This window comes from Drosophila pseudoobscura, unplaced genomic scaffold, assembly GCF_009870125.1.
Source record: "Drosophila pseudoobscura strain MV-25-SWS-2005 unplaced genomic scaffold, UCI_Dpse_MV25 Unplacedtig00000865, whole genome shotgun sequence".
NCBI lineage: Eukaryota > Metazoa > Arthropoda > Insecta > Diptera > Drosophilidae > Drosophila > Drosophila pseudoobscura.
This window is the reverse complement of record NW_022881741.1, coordinates 1-19,079: the sequence shown is the minus strand read 5'-3', so window position 1 is coordinate 19,079 and position 19,079 is coordinate 1. Positions and strand designations below refer to the sequence as shown.

Below are 19,079 nucleotides of genomic sequence, written 5' to 3'. Positions count from 1 at the left end.
TGCGGAAAGCGTGGCAGAAAACCTATATAGGGAGTGGTAGTCTCGTGCATGGTATATTTCATATGAAAATTTTATAATGAAAAATTATTAATTTATTTCATATGATATGGGGAATATACTTAGCCGACAATGTCTGTGTATTTTATATGAATATATATATATTTCTTAATATATATGAATAATTTTGAAGTGATAGTATTGTATTTTTTATTAAAATACGAAAAGAAACTATTGTTAAGAGGCACTCTAAAGCAAAAATACCCGATTTGCGGAAAGCGTGGCAGAAAACCTATACATGATGGACAGTTGATGTCCATCGGTATTGTATACAATATTTGGTACAGTATTGTATATAATATTATTATATGTTGTCATTATACTCAAAGTAGTGTTTAATAGGAGATATTTGTTTTCAAATTGATCTTAATAAAGATAATATAGTGAAACTAACCAAGATATATACTATTTAGTATATATCATTTCTGTTTCGAATTATTATCGTGAATTTTTGGAAATGGTCTTATATGATTAAATATTGTATGAGTGCCATTTCAACAATGTACCAGCATATAATCAAAGCGATTTATATGCAAATTCAAATATTGCCAAAATATATAAATTCCATTCCACATGAACTCATGGTTTGGTTTTATTTAATGTATATCACAAAAAACGCATACGAAATTGGATAAATTTTAAATTTGTTGTCAAAATACATAGTTTAAACACAATTAATATTGGTTTAAGCCTATATACGTGTGATAATATATTAAGTGCAAATAAAAAGATATTTTTGAACGAAAAAAAAATGTATATAATAAAATATATATATTTATATAGAGAAAAATGGCGAATGTGAATGCTATATAAAAATGGCCACAATCGTTTAACAAATTCTCATAAACTGTTGATAAAAAATATTTATTTATTTTTTTTTTTTATTCAAAAGTATTATTGAGTTGTCAAATATTTACATATGTGAGCGTATGCGCACGAAACGAAAACATTATTCTGGTTGATCCTGCCAGTAGTTATATGCTTGTCTCAAAGATTAAGCCATGCATGTCTAAGTACACACGAATTAAAAGTGAAACCGCAAAAGGCTCATTATATCAGTTATGGTTCCTTAGATCGTTAACAGTTACTTGGATAACTGTGGTAATTCTAGAGCTAATACATGCAATTAAAACACGGACCTTATGGGACGTGTGCTTTTATTAGGCTAAAACCAAGCGATCGCAAGATCGTTACATTGGTTGAACTCTAGATAACATGCAGATCGTATGGTCTTGTACCGACGACAGATCTTTCAAATGTCTGCCCTATCAACTTTTGATGGTAGTATCTAGGACTACCATGGTTGCAACGGGTAACGGGGAATCAGGGTTCGATTCCGGAGAGGGAGCCTGAGAAACGGCTACCACATCTAAGGAAGGCAGCAGGCGCGTAAATTACCCACTCCCAGCTCGGGGAGGTAGTGACGAAAAATAACAATACAGGACTCATATCCGAGGCCCTGTAATTGGAATGAGTACACTTTAAATCCTTTAACAAGGACCAATTGGAGGGCAAGTCTGGTGCCAGCAGCCGCGGTAATTCCAGCTCCAATAGCGTATATTAAAGTTGTTGCGGTTAAAACGTTCGTAGTTGAACTTGTGCTTCATACGGGTAGTACAACTTACAATTGTGGTTAGTACTATACCTTTATGTATGTAAGCGTATTACCGGTGGAGTTCTTATATATAATTAAGTACTTGTATTTTTTTATATATTCCTCCTATTTAAAAACCTGCATTAGTGCTCTTCATCGAGTGTTATTGTGGGCCGGTACAATTACTTTGAACAAATTAGAGTGCTTAAAGCAGGCTTCAAATGCCTGAATATTCTGTGCATGGGATAATGAAATAAGACCTCTGTTCTGCTTTCATTGGTTTTCAGATCAAGAGGTAATGATTAATAGAAGCAGTTTGGGGGCATTAGTATTACGACGCGAGAGGTGAAATTCTTGGACCGTCGTAAGACTAACTTAAGCGAAAGCATTTGCCAAAGATGTTTTCATTAATCAAGAACGAAAGTTAGAGGTTCGAAGGCGATCAGATACCGCCCTAGTTCTAACCATAAACGATGCCAGCTAGCAATTGGGTGTAGCTACTTTTATGGCTCTCTCAGTCGCTTCCCGGGAAACCAAAGCTTTTGGGCTCCGGGGGAAGTATGGTTGCAAAGCTGAAACTTAAAGGAATTGACGGAAGGGCACCACCAGGAGTGGAGCCTGCGGCTTAATTTGACTCAACACGGGAAAACTTACCAGGTCCGAACATAAGTGTGTAAGACAGATTGATAGCTCTTTCTCGAATCTATGGGTGGTGGTGCATGGCCGTTCTTAGTTCGTGGAGTGATTTGTCTGGTTAATTCCGATAACGAACGAGACTCAAATATATTAAATAGATATCTTCAGGATTATGGTGTTGAAGCTTATATAGCCTTCATTCATGGTGGCAGTAAAATGTTTATTGTGTTTGAATGTGTTTATATAAGTGGAGCCGTACCTGTTGGTTTGTCCCATTATAAGGACACTAGCTTCTTAAATGGACAAATTGCGTCTAGCAATAATGAGATTGAGCAATAACAGGTCTGTGATGCCCTTAGATGTCCTGGGCTGCACGCGCGCTACAATGAAAGTATCAACGTGTATTTCCTAGACCGAGAGGTCCGGGTAAACCGCTGAACCACTTTCATGCTTGGGATTGTGAACTGAAACTGTTCACATGAACTTGGAATTCCCAGTAAGTGTGAGTCATTAACTCGCATTGATTACGTCCCTGCCCTTTGTACACACCGCCCGTCGCTACTACCGATTGAATTATTTAGTGAGGTCTCCGGACGTGATCACTGTGACGCCTTGCGTGTTACGGTTGTTTCGCAAAAGTTGACCGAACTTGATTATTTAGAGGAAGTAAAAGTCGTAACAAGGTTTCCGTAGGTGAACCTGCGGAAGGATCATTATTGTATGTTTCTACCGTTAACAAAAATATATATATATTGCCAATTTACCAAACAAAATATGTTTTTATAAAATCATAATTGTAAAATAAAATATATTCAGTTGTATATTATATGTTTATATTAATTAATTATATTGCCAATATACTCATTTAGTAGTAGCTATACATATAACATTGTGTTCTATGTGTGTAGCAATTAATATATAAATACATATTGATGATATTATTACAATAATATTGATTTATAAAATCTGTGTGCATATGTACCATAGTATGCACGCGTTGCGAATATGTATTGTCCATCATAGCTATGGGCATACATTGGTTAATGCAACAGCCTAAAAAGTACAATGTTGTACCTGATTTCAGGTTAATACTTTTATATAAATTGATAATTATCAAACAAGCCAAAATACATATTATATTATTTAACAATATGGTAATATATCGTTTATATAAAACTAAGACATTTCGCAACATTCTTTTAGGATAAAATTAAAATTTATTGAAGGAATTGATATATGCCAGTAAAATGGTGTATTTTTAATTTCTTTCAATAAAGACATATCTGACAAATAAATGAATAAACAAATTTTAATCACTCTAAGCGGTGGATCACTCGGCTCATGGGTCGATGAAGAACGCAGCAAACTGTGCGTCATCGTGTGAACTGCAGGACACATGAACATCGACATTTTGAACGCATATCGCAGTCCATGCTGTTTGGTACTTTAATTAATTTTATAGTGCTGCTTGGACTACATATGGTTGAGGGTTGTAAGACTATGCTAAATAAGTTGTTTAAAAATTTTACGAAATTTTTAAGCATATTGTATATTATTGGATATGTATATATATATATATTCATAATATTGATATTAAATGGAAACGCATTATCTCTCATTGTTGTATATATTTGTGTGAGAAGAACGAAGAAAAATATATATTTTTTTGTCCTTTTTGAATCAAATAATACTGAGGAATGTCTAGCATAAAAAAATAATTAAAGTTTTTTCATCTAGAATTGCCTCTTATTAATGTTTCGAAAGGAAATTTTGTTGTAAATATAAATATTTAATATTCTTCGTGATATTCGTTATAAAATACGAATATTATAATGATTTCATTATGAGAACGCTCTATATATATAATAATATAGTGTAATTATCATTATAAATTTTAATATACGTATATACAACCTCAACTCATATGGGACTACCCCCTGAATTTAAGCATATTAATTAGGGGAGGAAAAGAAACTAACCAGGATTTTCTTAGTAGCGGCGAGCGAAAAGAAATCAGTTCAGCACTAAGTCACTTTGTCTATATGGCAAACGTGAGATGCAGTGTATGGAGCGTCAATATTCTAGTATGAGAAATTAACGATTTAAGTCCTTCTTAAATGAGGCCATTTACCCATAGAGGGTGCCAGGCCCGTATAACGTTAATGATTACTAGATGATGTTTCCAAAGAGTCGTGTTGCTTGATAGTGCAGCACTAAGTGGGTGGTAAACTCCATCTAAAACTAAATATAACCATGAGACCGATAGTAAACAAGTACCGTGAGGGAAAGTTGAAAAGAACTCTGAATAGAGAGTTAAACAGTACGTGAAACTGCTTAGAGGTTAAGCCCGATGAACCTGAATATCCGTTATGGAAAATTCATCATTAAAGTTGTAATATTTTAACAATATTATAATAATAGTGTGCATTTTTTCCATATAAGGACATTGTAATCTATTAGCATATAACAAATTTATCATAAAATATGACTTATAGTTTATTCAAATTATTATGCTTGCATTTTAACATAGAATAAATGTCATTAATTTGATAAAGTGTTGATAAATTAAAATTAATACAGTGCGTTAATTTTTCGAAATTATATAATGGCATAATTATCATTGATTTTTGTGTTTATTATATGCATTTGTATGATTAACAATGCGAAAGATTCAGGATACCTTCGGGACCCGTCTTGAAACACGGACCAAGGAGTCTAACATATGTGCAAGTTATTGGGAGATAAACCTAATAGCGTAATTAACTTGACTAATAATGGGATTAGTTTTTTAACTATTTATAGATAATTAACACAATCCCGGGGCGTTCTATATAGTTATGTATGATAATATTTATATTATTTATGCCTCTAACTGGAACGTACCTTGAGCATATATGCTGTGACCCGAAAGATGGTGAACTATACTTGATCAGGTTGAAGTCAGGGGAAACCCTGATGGAAGACCGAAACAGTTCTGACGTGCAAATCGATTGTCAGAATTGAGTATAGGGGCGAAAGACCAATCGAACCATCTAGTAGCTGGTTCCTTCCGAAGTTTCCCTCAGGATAGCTGGTGCATTTTAATGTTATATAAAATAATCTTATCTGGTAAAGCGAATGATTAGAGGCCTTAGGGTCGAAACGATCTTAACCTATTCTCAAACTTTAAATGGGTAAGAACCTTAACTTTCTTGATATGAAGTTTAAGGTTATGATATAATGTGCCCAGTGGGCCACTTTTGGTAAGCAGAACTGGCGCTGTGGGATGAACCAAACGTAATGTTACGGTGCCCAAATTAACAACTCATGCAGAAACCATGAAAGGCGTTGGTTGCTTAAAACAGCAGGACGGTGATCATGGAAGTCGAAATCCGCTAAGGAGTGTGTAACAACTCACCTGCCGAAGCAACTAGCCCTTAAAATGGATGGCGCTTAAGTTGTATACCTATACATTACCGCTAAAGTAGATGATTTATATTACTTGTGATATAAATTTTGAAACTTTAGTGAGTAGGAAGGTACAATGGTATGCGTAGAAGTGTTTGGCGTAAGCCTTCATGGAGCTGCCATTGGCACAGATCTTGGTGGTAGTAGCAAATAATCGAATGAGACCTTGGAGGACTGAAGTGGAGAAGGGTTTCGTGTGAACAGTGGTTGATCACGAGTTAGTCGGTCCTAAGTTCAAGGCGAAAGCCGAAAATTTTCAAGTAAAAAATCAGTGAGTAATATTGTCAAATCTTTTATGATTTTTAAATACTTGAATAATTTTGAACGAAAGGGAATACGGTTCCAATTCCGTAACCTGTTGAGTATCCGTTTGTTATTAAATATGGGCCTCGTGCTCATCCTGGCAACAGGAACGACCATAAAGAAGCCGTCGAGAGATATCGGAAGAGTTTTCTTTTCTGTTTTATAGCCGTACTACCATGGAAGTCTTTCGCAGAGAGATATGGTAGATGGGCTAGAAGAGCATGACATATACTGTTGTGTCGATATTTTCTCCTCGGACCTTGAAAATTTATGGTGGGGACACGCAAACTTCTCAACAGGCCGTACCAATATCCGCAGCTGGTCTCCAAGGTGAAGAGTCTCTAGTCGATAGAATAATGTAGGTAAGGGAAGTCGGCAAATTAGATCCGTAACTTCGGGATAAGGATTGGCTCTGAAGATTGAGATAGTCGGGCTTGATTGGGAAACAATAACATGGTTTATGTGCTCGTTCTGGGTAAATAGAGTTTCTATCATTTATGGTAGTTACTTGTTCCCCGGATAGTTTAGTTACGTAGCCAATTGTGGAACTTTCTTGCTAAAATTTTTAAGAATACTAATTGGGTTAAACCAGTTAGTTCTTATTAATTATAACGATTATCAATTAACAATCAATTCAGAACTGGCACGGACTTGGGGAATCCGACTGTCTAATTAAAACAAAGCATTGTGATGGCCCTAGCGGGTGTTGACACAATGTGATTTCTGCCCAGTGCTCTGAATGTCAAAGTGAAGAAATTCAAGTAAGCGCGGGTCAACGGCGGGAGTAACTATGACTCTCTTAAGGGGTGACAGGGTGACCCGCTATCTCCCATAATATTCAACTTGATCATCGATCAGTTGCTTAGGTCCTACCCCAATGAGATTGGTGCCACAATCGGTGATCACACAACAAACGCGGCCGCGTTCGCAGATGATATTGTCTTATTTGCGGAAACTCGTTTAGGCCTTCAAACAATGCTAGACACGACTGTCGATTTTCTATCTTCAGTCGGGCTTACCCTTAACTCAGATAAATGTTTTACAGTTGGAATAAAGGGGCAACCGAAACAGAAGTGTACTGTGGTCATCCCAGAGACCTTCCGTATCGGTTCGCGCTCGTGTCCTGCATTGAAGCGCACAGACGAGTGGAAGTATTTAGGCATAACATTCACTGCACAAGGGAGGACCAGGTACAGTCCAGCCGACGACCTAGGTCCGAAGCTGTTGAGGCTGACAAGGTCCCCCCTAAAACCACAACAGAAATTGTTCGCACTCAGAACAGTTCTTATCCCACAACTTTACCATAAGCTGACCCTAGGTAGTGTGATGATAGGTGTTCTGAGGAAGTGTGACATACTGGTACGTTCGACCGTAAGGAAGTGGTTAGGGCTTCCTCTGGACGTGTCAACTGCATTCTTCCATGCTCCTCATATTTATGGGGGCCTCGGAATCCCTTCAGTTCGTTGGGTAGCGCCAATGCTACGTATGAAAAGATTGAGCAATATTAAGTGGGCCCACCTCGCGCAATCCGAGGCGGCCAGCTCATTTCTTACCGACGAATTGAATAAGGCCCGGGGTAGAACTCTGGCTGGACTGAATGAGTTGACATCGCGTTCGGAGATCGAAACGTATTGGGCGAACAGGTTGTATATGTCTGTTGATGGTCGCGGCTTACGTGAAGCGGGACTTTTTCGTCCCCAACACGGCTGGGTGTGTCAGCCCACGCGTTTGCTAACAGGTCAAGATTACCGAAACGGTATCAAGCTGCGAATAAATGCCCTACCATCGAGGTCTCGTACCACGAGGGGCAGAAATGAATTGGAACGGCAATGTCGTGCAGGTTGTGATGCTCCCGAAACAACAAACCACATCCTGCAGAATTGTTACCGTACGCATGGGAGGCGGGTAGCAAGACATAACTGTGTAGTCAATAACCTTAAGAGGATTCTTGAGGAGAAGGGCCACACAGTACACGTCGAACCAAGTTTGCAGCTGGAAACCTCGGTAAGTAAACCAGACCTGGTGTGTATCCGTGACAATCACGCTTGCGTGATTGATGCGCAGATTATAACGGATGGACTGTTTCTCGACGATGTGCACCATCGCAAAGTTGAGAAATATAAAAGACCGGAAGTTATATCTGCACTGCGGAGAGAATTCGGAGTGTCGGGCAACGTCGAAGTCCTATCCGCGACGTTAAACTGGCGTGGGATCTGGAGCAATCAATCCGTTAGAAGATTGATAGCAAAGGGTCTCATCTCATCCGGTGACAGCAATGTCATTAGCGCCAGAGTGGTAACAGGCGGACTATATTGCTTCAGACAGTTCATGTATCTCGCAGGTTACACTCGAGATTGGACTTAGCCTATACACTATGTTGGAGAGAAGACGCTTGCTACCTAGGCATAATGTGAAATTAGGTATAAACATCGTGGTTGTAAAACTTGAGGTGGGTTTTTAGTACGTATGCGTGATTACTTCGTAATCATGAATCGTGCATGCTAGTGGGGTTTGGCCTCCACTAGTATCTTTGAAGATTTTCCTTCCTCAGCGATCAAAAAAAAAAAAAAATAGCCAAATGCCTCGTCATCTAATTAGTGACGCGCATGAATGGATTAACGAGATTCCTACTGTCCCTATCTACTATCTAGCGAAACCACAGCCAAGGGAACGGGCTTGGAATAATTAGCGGGGAAAGAAGACCCTTTTGAGCTTGACTCTAATCTGGCAGTGTAAGGAGACATAAGAGGTGTAGCATAAGTGGGAGATATTAGATTTCGGTTTGGTATCGACAATGAAATACCACTACTCTTATTGTTTCCTTACTTACTTGATTAAATGGAACGTGTATCATTTCCTAGCCATTATACGGATATATTTATTATATCTTATGGTATTGGGTTTTGATGCAAGCTTCTTGATCAAAGTATCACGAGTTTGTTATATAATCGCAAACAAATTCTTTAATGAGAAAATGCATTTATGTATTTTCAATTTGAAAATTTGGTATAACTCCAATTACTCAGGTATGATCCAATTCAAGGACATTGCCAGGTAGGGAGTTTGACTGGGGCGGTACATCTCTCAAATAATAACGGAGGTGTCCCAAGGCCAGCTCAGTGCGGACAGAAACCACACATAGAGCAAAAGGGCAAATGCTGACTTGATCTCGGTGTTCAGTACACACAGGGACAGCAAAAGCTCGGCCTATCGATCCTTTTGGTTTAAAGAGTTTTTAACAAGAGGTGTCAGAAAAGTTACCATAGGGATAACTGGCTTGTGGCGGCCAAGCGTTCATAGCGACGTCGCTTTTTGATCCTTCGATGTCGGCTCTTCCTATCATTGTGAAGCAAAATTCACCAAGCGTTGGATTGTTCACCCATGCAAGGGAACGTGAGCTGGGTTTAGACCGTCGTGAGACAGGTTAGTTTTACCCTACTAATGACAAAACGTTGTTGCGACAGCATTCCTGCGTAGTACGAGAGGAACCGCAGGTACGGACCAATGGCACAATACTTGTTCGAGCGAACAGTGGTATGACGCTACGTCCGTTGGATTATGCCTGAACGCCTCTAAGGTCGTATCCGTGCTGGACTGCAATGATAAATAAGGGGCAATTTGCATTGTATGGCTTCTAAACCATTAAAAGTTTATAATTTATTTTATAAACGACAATGGATGTGATGCCAATGTAATTTGTAACATAGTAAATTGGGAGGATCATCGATCACCTGATGCCGCGCTAGTTGCATATAAAAACATTATTTAATACAATGACAAAGCCTAGAATCAATTGTAAACGACTTTTGTAACAGGCAAGGTGTTGTAAGTGGTTGAGCAGCTGCCATACTGCGATCCACTGAAGCTTATCCTTTGCTTGATGATTCGATATATATAAATTTATTCTTTATATATGAAAATTATTTTTATATATTTATATGAATATATACCTATAAATGGTAATATATATTTATATATAGATATATATTAAAAAGAATATATTTTATATAAATATGGATAAATTATTTATCCTATATAAATTACGTTGGCTTGAATATGAATATAATGTTATATTATAAGTTTGTTATACTTAATTACATATGAAATGATACTTATAAAAATTTTATTATGTGAACACACGAAACATAGTGTATATGCATATGTGCAAATGTGAATGTATATATGAAATAATATGAATGCAAAAAGCATGGAGTGATCGTATATGGAACTTGGAAGTATTTCTAATATTGGAATTTAATGATATGTGATATGAATGCAAGAATTAAATAGTTTGGTATATAAAATGTGATAATATTATTGGGTATGTGAAATGTTTCCCATATCCTAAAAATTATAACATGAGCATGATTTGATTATGAATACAGAAAATATAAAGATATATTTTATATACATATGTACAAATATATGTATATTTGGAGTGGTCGTTTGTGGAACTTGGAAGTATTTCTAATATTGGAATTTAATGATATGTGATATGAATGCAAGAATTAAATAGTTTGGTATATAAAATGTGATAATATTATTGGGTATGTGAAATGTTTCCCATATCCTAAAAATTATAACATGAGCATGATTTGATTATGAATACAGAAAATATAAAGATATATTTTATATACATATGTACAAATATATGTATATTTGGAGTGGTCGTTTGTGGAACTTGGAAGTATTTCTAATATTGGAATTTAATGATATGTGATATGAATGCAAGAATTAAATAGTTTGGTATATAAATGTGATAATATTATTGGGTATGTGAAATGTTTCCCATATCCTAAAAATTATAACATGAGCATGATTTGATTATGAATACAGAAAATATAAAGATATATTTTATATACATATGTACAAATATATGTATATTTGGAGTGGTCGTTTGTGGAACTTGGCAGTATTTCTAATATTGGAATTCAATGATATGTGATATAAATGCAAGAATTAAATAGTTTTGTATATAAAATGACAATATTATGGATATGGGGAAACATTCACCATATCCTTAAAATTATAACATGAGCATGATTTGATTTTGAATAGAGAAAATATAATGATATATTTTATATACATATTTACAAAAATATATGTATATTTTTGACATTGTGTTATAATGAATAAAAATAACAAATAACGCCGAGGTGTGCTATAAAATATCAATATTAGGTTTTATATGGATATGGATATGGATATGGATATGGATATGGGAATGTTTCTCATATATAATATAACATTATAACATAATCATAATGCGATTATAAATATAGAAAATATAAAAATGTATTTAATATAAATAGATATATTACGTGTATATGTGAAATTAAAGCAAAGATACCAGCTGATATGATATTTTTCATGTAAATGAATGATGAATGTAATAAAAATAATTAATTTAATTTCATATGATATGGGGAACATACTAAGTCGGCAATGTCTGTTTATTTTATATGCGTATATATATTTTTCTTAATATATATGAATAATTTTGAAGTGATAGTATAGTATTTTGTATTAAAATACGAAAAGAAACTATTTTTAAAAGGTACTCTCAAGTAAAAATACCCGATTTGCGGAAAGCGTGGCAGAAAACCTATATAGGGAGTGGTAGTCTCGTGCATGGTATATTTCATATGAAAATTTTATAATGAAAAATTATTAATTTATTTCATATGATATGGGGAATATACTTAGCCGGCAATGTCTGTGTATTTTATATGAATATATATATATTTCTTAATATATATGAATAATTTTGAAGTGATAGTATTGTATTTTTTATTAAAATACGAAAAGAAACTATTGTTAAGAGGCACTCTCAAGTAAAAATACCCGATTTGCGGAAAGCGTGGCAGAAAACCTATATAGGGAGTGGTAGTCTCGTGCATGGTATATTTCATATGAAAATTTTATAATGAAAAATTATTAATTTATTTCATATGATATGGGGAATATACTTAGCCGGCAATGTCTGTGTATTTTATATGAATATATATATATTTCTTAATATATATGAATAATTTTGAAGTGATAGTATTGTATTTTTTATTAAAATACGAAAAGAAACTATTGTTAAGAGGCACTCTCAAGTAAAAATACCCGATTTGCGGAAAGCGTGGCAGAAAACCTATATAGGGAGTGGTAGTCTCGTGCATGGTATATTTCATATGAAAATTTTATAATGAAAAATTATTAATTTATTTCATATGATATGGGGAATATACTTAGCCGACAATGTCTGTGTATTTTATATGAATATATATATATTTCTTAATATATATGAATAATTTTGAAGTGATAGTATTGTATTTTTTATTAAAATACGAAAAGAAACTATTGTTAAGAGGCACTCTAAAGCAAAAATACCCGATTTGCGGAAAGCGTGGCAGAAAACCTATACATGATGGACAGTTGATGTCCATCGGTATTGTATACAATATTTGGTACAGTATTGTATATAATATTATTATATGTTGTCATTATACTCAAAGTAGTGTTTAATAGGAGATATTTGTTTTCAAATTGATCTTAATAAAGATAATATAGTGAAACTAACCAAGATATATACTATTTAGTATATATCATTTCTGTTTCGAATTATTATCGTGAATTTTTGGAAATGGTCTTATATGATTAAATATTGTATGAGTGCCATTTCAACAATGTACCAGCATATAATCAAAGCGATTTATATGCAAATTCAAATATTGCCAAAATATATAAATTCCATTCCACATGAACTCATGTGTTTGGTTTTATTTAATGTATATCACAAAAAACGCATACGAAATTGGATAAATTTTAAATTTGTTGTCAAAATACATAGTTTAAACACAATTAATATTGGTTTAAGCCTATATACGTGTGATAATATATTAAGTGCAAATAAAAAGATATTTTTGAACGAAAAAAAAATGTATATAATAAAATATATATATTTATATAGAGAAAAATGGCGAATGTGAATGCTATATAAAATGGCCACAATCGTTTAACAAATTCTCATAAACTGTTGATAAAAAATATTTATTTATTTTTTTTTTTTATTCAAAAGTATTATTGAGTTGTCAAATATTTACATATGTGAGCGTATGCGCACGAAACGAAAACATTATTCTGGTTGATCCTGCCAGTAGTTATATGCTTGTCTCAAAGATTAAGCCATGCATGTCTAAGTACACACGAATTAAAAGTGAAACCGCAAAAGGCTCATTATATCAGTTATGGTTCCTTAGATCGTTAACAGTTACTTGGATAACTGTGGTAATTCTAGAGCTAATACATGCAATTAAAACACGGACCTTATGGGACGTGTGCTTTTATTAGGCTAAAACCAAGCGATCGCAAGATCGTTACATTGGTTGAACTCTAGATAACATGCAGATCGTATGGTCTTGTACCGACGACAGATCTTTCAAATGTCTGCCCTATCAACTTTTGATGGTAGTATCTAGGACTACCATGGTTGCAACGGGTAACGGGGAATCAGGGTTCGATTCCGGAGAGGGAGCCTGAGAAACGGCTACCACATCTAAGGAAGGCAGCAGGCGCGTAAATTACCCACTCCCAGCTCGGGGAGGTAGTGACGAAAAATAACAATACAGGACTCATATCCGAGGCCCTGTAATTGGAATGAGTACACTTTAAATCCTTTAACAAGGACCAATTGGAGGGCAAGTCTGGTGCCAGCAGCCGCGGTAATTCCAGCTCCAATAGCGTATATTAAAGTTGTTGCGGTTAAAACGTTCGTAGTTGAACTTGTGCTTCATACGGGTAGTACAACTTACAATTGTGGTTAGTACTATACCTTTATGTATGTAAGCGTATTACCGGTGGAGTTCTTATATATAATTAAGTACTTGTATTTTTTTATATATTCCTCCTATTTAAAAACCTGCATTAGTGCTCTTCATCGAGTGTTATTGTGGGCCGGTACAATTACTTTGAACAAATTAGAGTGCTTAAAGCAGGCTTCAAATGCCTGAATATTCTGTGCATGGGATAATGAAATAAGACCTCTGTTCTGCTTTCATTGGTTTTCAGATCAAGAGGTAATGATTAATAGAAGCAGTTTGGGGGCATTAGTATTACGACGCGAGAGGTGAAATTCTTGGACCGTCGTAAGACTAACTTAAGCGAAAGCATTTGCCAAAGATGTTTTCATTAATCAAGAACGAAAGTTAGAGGTTCGAAGGCGATCAGATACCGCCCTAGTTCTAACCATAAACGATGCCAGCTAGCAATTGGGTGTAGCTACTTTTATGGCTCTCTCAGTCGCTTCCCGGGAAACCAAAGCTTTTGGGCTCCGGGGGAAGTATGGTTGCAAAGCTGAAACTTAAAGGAATTGACGGAAGGGCACCACCAGGAGTGGAGCCTGCGGCTTAATTTGACTCAACACGGGAAAACTTACCAGGTCCGAACATAAGTGTGTAAGACAGATTGATAGCTCTTTCTCGAATCTATGGGTGGTGGTGCATGGCCGTTCTTAGTTCGTGGAGTGATTTGTCTGGTTAATTCCGATAACGAACGAGACTCAAATATATTAAATAGATATCTTCAGGATTATGGTGTTGAAGCTTATATAGCCTTCATTCATGGTGGCAGTAAAATGTTTATTGTGTTTGAATGTGTTTATATAAGTGGAGCCGTACCTGTTGGTTTGTCCCATTATAAGGACACTAGCTTCTTAAATGGACAAATTGCGTCTAGCAATAATGAGATTGAGCAATAACAGGTCTGTGATGCCCTTAGATGTCCTGGGCTGCACGCGCGCTACAATGAAAGTATCAACGTGTATTTCCTAGACCGAGAGGTCCGGGTAAACCGCTGAACCACTTTCATGCTTGGGATTGTGAACTGAAACTGTTCACATGAACTTGGAATTCCAGTAAGTGTGAGTCATTAACTCGCATTGATTACGTCCCTGCCCTTTGTACACACCGCCCGTCGCTACTACCGATTGAATTATTTAGTGAGGTCTCCGGACGTGATCACTGTGACGCCTTGCGTGTTACGGTTGTTTCGCAAAAGTTGACCGAACTTGATTATTTAGAGGAAGTAAAAGTCGTAACAAGGTTTCCGTAGGTGAACCTGCGGAAGGATCATTATTGTATGTTTCTACCGTTAACAAAAATATATATATATTGCCAATTTACCAAACAAAATATGTTTTATAAAATCATAATTGTAAAAAAAAATATATTCAGTTGTATATATTATATGTTTATATTAATTAATTATATTGCCAATATACTCATTTAGTAGTAGCTATACATATAACATTGTGTTCTATGTGTGTAGCAATTAATATATAATACATATTGATGATATTATTACAATAATATTGATTTATAAAATCTGTGTGCATATGTACCATAGTATGCACGCGTTGCGAATATGTATTGTCCATCATAGCTATGGGCATACATTGGTTAATGCAACAGCCTAAAAAGTACAATGTTGTACCTGATTTCAGGTTAATACTTTTATATAAATTGATAATTATCAAACAAGCCAAAATACATATTATATTATTTAACAATATGGTAATATATCGTTTATATAAAACTAAGACATTTCGCAACATTCTTTTAGGATAAAATTAAAATTTATTGAAGGAATTGATATATGCCAGTAAAATGGTGTATTTTTAATTTCTTTCAATAAAGACATATCTGACAAATAAATGAATAAACAAATTTTAATCACTCTAAGCGGTGGATCACTCGGCTCATGGGTCGATGAAGAACGCAGCAAACTGTGCGTCATCGTGTGAACTGCAGGACACATGAACATCGACATTTTGAACGCATATCGCAGTCCATGCTGTTTGGTACTTTAATTAATTTTATAGTGCTGCTTGGACTACATATGGTTGAGGGTTGTAAGACTATGCTAAATAAGTTGTTTAAAAATTTTACGAAATTTTTAAGCATATTGTATATTATTGGATATGTATATATATATATATTCATAATATTGATATTAAATGGAAACGCATTATCTCTCATTGTTGTATATATTTGTGTGAGAAGAACGACGAAAATATATATTTTTTTGTCCTTTTTGAATCAAATAATACTGAGGAATGTCTAGCATAAAAAAATAATTAAAGTTTTTCATCTAGAATTGCCTCTTATTAATGTTTCGAAAGGAAATTTTGTGTAAATATAACTATTTAATATTCTTCGTGATATTCGTTATAAAATACGAATATTATAATGATTTCATTATGAGAACGCTCTATATATATAATAATATAGTGTAATTATCATTATAAATTTTTAATATACGTATATACAACCTCAACTCATATGGGACTACCCCCTGAATTTAAGCATATTAATTAGGGGAGGAAAAGAAACTAACCAGGATTTTCTTAGTAGCGGCGAGCGAAAAGAAATCAGTTCAGCACTAAGTCACTTTGTCTATATGGCAAACGTGAGATGCAGTGTATGGAGCGTCAATATTCTAGTATGAGAAATTAACGATTTAAGTCCTTCTAAATGAGGCCATTTACCCATAGAGGGTGCCAGGCCCGTATAAACGTTAATGATTACTAGATGATGTTTCCAAAGAGTCGTGTTGCTTGATAGTGCAGCACTAAGTGGGTGGTAAACTCCATCTAAAACTAAATATAACCATGAGACCGATAGTAAACGAAGTACCGTGAGGGAAAGTTGAAAAGAACTTCTGAATAGAGAGTTAAACAGTACGTGAAACTGCTTAGAGGTTAAGCCCGATGAACCTGAATATCCGTTATGGAAAATTCATCATTAAAGTTGTAATATTTAACAATATTATAATAATAGTGTGCATTTTTTTCCATATAAGGACATTGTATCTATTAGCATATAACAAATTTATCATAAAATATGACTTATAGTTTATTCAAATTATTATGCTTGCATTTAACATAGAATAATGTCATTAATTTGATAAAGTGTTGATAAAATTAAATTAATACAGTGCGTTAATTTTTCGAAATTATATAATGGCATAATTATCATTGATTTTTGTGTTTATTAATATGCATTTGTATGATTAACAATGCGAAAGATTCAGGATACCTTCGGGACCCGTCTTGAAACCCGGACCAAGGAGTCTAACCTATGTGCAAGTTATTGGGAGCTAAACCTAATAGCGTAATTAACTTGACTAATAATGGGATTAGTTTTTTAACTATTTATAGATAATTAACACAATCCCGGGGCGTTCTATATAGTTATGTATGATAATATTTATATTATTTATGCCTCTAACTGGAACGTACCTTGAGCATATATGCTGTGACCCGAAAGATGGTGAACTATACTTGATCAGGTTGAAGTCAGGGGAACCCTGATGGAAGACCGAAACAGTTCTGACGTGCAAATCGATTGTCAGAATTGAGTATAGGGGCGAAAGACCAATCGAACCATCTAGTAGCTGGTTCCTTCCGAAGTTCCCTCAGGATAGCTGGTGCATTTTAATGTTATATAAAATAATCTTATCTGGTAAAGCGAATGATTAGAGGCCTTAGGGGTCGAAACGATCTTAACCTATTCTCAAAAACTTAAATGGGTAAGAACCTTAACTTTCTTGATATGAAGTTTAAGGTTATGAGATAATGTGCCCAGTGGCCACTTTTGGTAAGCAGAACTGGCGCTGTGGGATGAACCAAACGTAATGTTACGGTGCCCAAATTAACAACTCATGCAGAAACCATGAAAGGCGTTGGTTGCTTAAAAACAGCAGGACGGTGATCATGGAAGTCGAAATCCGCTAAGGAGTGTGTAACAACTCACCTGCCGAAGCAACTAGCCCTTAAAATGGATGGCGCTTCACAGTTGTATACCTATACATTACCTGCTAAAGTAGATGATTTATATTACATTGTGATAGAATTTTGAAACGTAGTGAGTAGGAAGGTACACATGGTATGCGTAGAAGTGTTTGGCGTAAGCCTTCATGGAGCTGCCATTGGCACAGATCTTGGTGGTAGTAGCAAATAATCGAATGAGACCTTGGAGGACTGAAGTGGAGAAGGGTTTCGTGTGAACAGTGGTTGATCACGAGTTAGTCGGTCCTAAGTTCAAGGCGAAAGCCGAAAATTTTCAAGTAAAAAATCAGTGAGTAATATTGTCAAATCTTTTATGATTTTAAATACTTGAATAATTTTGAACGAAAGGGAATACGGTTCCAATTCCGTAACCTGTTGAGTATCCGTTTGTTATTAAATATGGGCCTCGTGCTCATCCTGGCAACAGGAACGACCATAAAGAAGCCGTCGAGAGATATCGGAAGAGTTTTCTTTTCTGTTTTATAGCCGTACTACCATGGAAGTCTTTCGCAGAGAGATGGTAGATGGGCTAGAAGAGCATGACATATACTGTTGTGTCGATATTTTCTCCTCGGACCTTGAAAATTTATGGTGGGGACACGCAAACTTCTCAACAGGCCGTACCAATATCCGCAGCTGGTCTCCAAGGTGAAGAGTCTCTAGTCGATAGAATAATGTAGGTAAGGGAAGTCGGCAAATTAGATCCGTAACTTCGGGATAAGGATTGGCTCTGAAGATTGAGATAGTCGGGCTTGATTGGGAAACAATAACATGGTTTATGTGCTCGTTCGGGGTAAATAGAGTTTCTATCATTTATGGTAGTTACTTGTTCCCCGGATAGTTTAGTTACGTAGCCAATTGTGGAACTTTCTTGCTAAAATTTTAAGAATACTAATTGGGTTAAACCAGTTAGTTCTTATTAATTATAACGATTATCAATTAACAATCAATTCAGAACTGGCACGGACTTGGGGAATCCGACTGTCTAATTAAAACAAAGCATTGTGATGGCCCTAGCGGGTGTTGACACAATGTGATTTCTGCCCAGTGCTCTGAATGTCAAAGTGAAGAAATTCAAGTAAGCGCGGGTCAACGGCGGGAGTAACTATGACTCTCTTAAGGTAGCCAAATGCCTCGTCATCTAATTAGTGACGCGCATGAATGGATTAACGAGATTCCTACTGTCCCTATCTACTATCTAGCGCCCCA

At 35.5% G+C, this 19,079-nt stretch overlaps 4 non-coding genes and 1 pseudogene across 4 annotated transcripts; all 5 read left to right on the top strand.

Annotated features, from left to right (window-relative positions):
• Positions 1 to 1,008: 1,008 nt before the first annotated feature.
• Positions 1,009 to 3,003, top strand: LOC117185585 (small subunit ribosomal RNA). The gene has a single exon (XR_004471092.1). It is a non-coding gene; the product is annotated as a small subunit ribosomal RNA (ribosomal RNA).
• Positions 3,004 to 3,601: 598 nt separating this feature from the next.
• Positions 3,602 to 3,780, top strand: LOC117185584 (5.8S ribosomal RNA). Its single transcript, XR_004471091.1, has one exon. It is a non-coding gene; the product is annotated as a 5.8S ribosomal RNA (ribosomal RNA).
• A 9,382-nt stretch (positions 3,781 to 13,162) lies between these two features.
• Positions 13,163 to 15,156, top strand: LOC117185586 (small subunit ribosomal RNA). Its single transcript, XR_004471093.1, has one exon. It is a non-coding gene; the product is annotated as a small subunit ribosomal RNA (ribosomal RNA).
• Positions 15,157 to 15,754: 598 nt separating this feature from the next.
• On the top strand, positions 15,755 to 15,933 carry LOC117185583 (5.8S ribosomal RNA). The gene has a single exon (XR_004471090.1). It is a non-coding gene; the product is annotated as a 5.8S ribosomal RNA (ribosomal RNA).
• A 415-nt stretch (positions 15,934 to 16,348) lies between these two features.
• On the top strand, positions 16,349 to 19,079 carry LOC117185587 (uncharacterized; annotated as a pseudogene).